This window comes from Penaeus vannamei, chromosome 37 (genome assembly GCF_042767895.1).
Source record: "Penaeus vannamei isolate JL-2024 chromosome 37, ASM4276789v1, whole genome shotgun sequence".
In the NCBI taxonomy this organism is placed as follows: Eukaryota; Metazoa; Arthropoda; class Malacostraca; order Decapoda; family Penaeidae; genus Penaeus; species Penaeus vannamei.
The window spans coordinates 26,772,873-26,775,372 of NC_091585.1; positions in this window are offsets into that span (position 1 = coordinate 26,772,873).

The following is a 2,500-nucleotide window of genomic DNA, read 5'->3' on the forward strand; positions in this document are numbered from 1 at the left end:
AAGAGAGCAGGAGGAGGGAGACAGAAGAGCAGGGAGGAGGAGACAGAGGAGCAGGAGGGAGGAGACAGAGGAGGAGGAGGATACAAGAGGAGGTAAAGGATACTGGAAGAGGAGATGGAGACAGGAGGAGGAAGAGGAGATAGGAGGAGACAAGACAAGGGGGAGGAGACAGGAGCAGGAGGAGGAGACAGGAGCAGGAGGAAGAGACAGGAGCAGGAAGAGGAGAAGGAGGAGAAGGAAAATACCATTTCATACCTTGAGAAGAAGGAAGATGTGGAAGAAAAGAAGAGGAGGAAAATACTGTTCTTATCTGAAATATTCATGGGGGACAACTGGAACACATGAAGCTGAATTATTGTAGAAGAAAATAATAATGGGAACCATACTTCAAACAATGCTAATATAACTAGACAAAAAAGACAGAAATTCAAGATGCAGCACTAACAATATATTTGAAATGCAAATATTGTAACAATAAAAAAAATACACAAATACTAATAATGAAGAAATAATGATGATTTAATAATTGATAAAATGGTAAAAATAATATTTCTAATAATATTCTAGGAAAAATGGCAATTACAATAAAGCAATTATCAATAAATATGGCTCAAAAGCTCTATCTTTTTAATTAATAAATAAATTTAAATTTCCTGTCATCATATGCATTAGAAGCATAAATTTACAAATATCAAAAATACTTTTAGTATTGCTTTGCTCTTCCACTTCCACTAGTAAAATAAGACTTTTCAATTCAAATATCTTTTACTACTATGGAAAAATACTACAATTATAATTTTCACTTCGCAGTGCAAGCAAGCTCAGACTTATCTAATCTATGTTTCTAATTTGTGTTTCTAATCTCAGTATATGTAAATGCAAATTTGTATGTATATCTGTCTTTAATATGAGAGAGAGAGAGAGAGAGAGAGAGAGAGAGAGAGAGAGAGAGAGAGAGAGAGAGAGAGAGAGAGAGAGAGAGAGAGAGAGAGAGAGAGAGAGAGAGAGAGTGAGAGTGAGTGAGTGAGTGAGTGAGTGAGCGTGAGTGAGTGAGTGAGCTGAGTGTGTGTGTGTGTGTGTGTGTGTGTGTGTGTGTGTGTGTGTGTGTGTGTGTGTGTGTGTGTGTGTGTGTGTGTGTGTGTGTGTGTGTGGTGAGGGTGTGGTGTGGGTGTGGTGAGGGTGTGGTGTGGGTGTGGTGTGGGTGTGGTGTGGGTGTGGTGTGGGTGTGGGTGTGGGTGTGGGTGTGGGTGTGGGTGTTGGTGGGTGTGGGTGTGTGCGTGAACATGTGTGTGTGGGTATGCGTGAACATATGTGTGTGGGTGTGTGTGGGTGTGCGTGAGCATGTGTGTGTGTGGGTGTACGTGAGCATGTGTATGTATGGGTGTACGTGAGCATGTGTATGTGTGGGTGTGCATGAGCATGTGTGTGTGTGGGTGGTTATGAGCATATGTGTGTGTGTGTTCTAGTATTCATTTGTACACATGCATTAATTTGCACTTGGGCATGTACATGTATTTTATGTTGGTATACATGCATGCATATATACCAACAAATGTATTTAGGTGTCACCAGATTGTATATAAGCATATTTAAGTATGCATGTGTAATCAACCTATACATGCCATTATAACAATGTTATTTCAGAACGTATACAGCATGAAGTCACATGAGTTTTTCAGAAGGCTGCAGACAAGGAAGAACAAGACGACTGAGCAGACCCATTCCACTGTGCCATCTCTGAGCACAGAGTTTCCAAAATCAATGAGGTTCGATTTTAAACTAAGATGAGAGATACAAAATAACACCTTCATATGCATTATGTGTAATATCTTTATCATGAGCTTAGTAGTAAGACTCACTCTTTAAATATTTCCATAGTAACAAACTTGTTACATACATGCGCAGGGAAGGGAGTGACCATGCAAGGGAAATATCAACCATGCTACTTCAAAGTTTCAAGAATAATCAATTGAATATTAACAAACAATGAAACAACTTGCTGACTCTATTGTAAACATCATAACAACAAGCTGTCAAAACAATGGATACTCAAGGAGATAAATCATGGAAGATTCCCTGATTTGTGGTCAGTAAGAAAACATACAATGGACTTCCTCTTAGCCTCTGTGTAATGCACCATCTTTCATGATAAAAAAATCTGAGGTCCATTTCAGCAGCTGACCAAAAATCATGTTCATTCAAGTAATACTAGTGTTTCACATGTGTTGCTGAGGAATGTGTAAGTCTCCTTGTAAAGAGACCAGTTGTACAAGGGCTAGCACTTTGCTGGATCTAGTTGGCAAGAGCAAGAGCTCACATCCTTATCAAAAATCGTCATCCACCACAGATCTGGGGAAACCCGCTCGAGCGTCACAAGCCCTTCCCAGGAGAACTGTGAGGAAACGCAGGAGACCTGCTTGGGTGGTGGAGGGAAGCCGGGAGTGATCGCACTGATGGCTGTGGGGATGAAGGCCTGTGGTAGTACTGGCGTCGGCGAAGA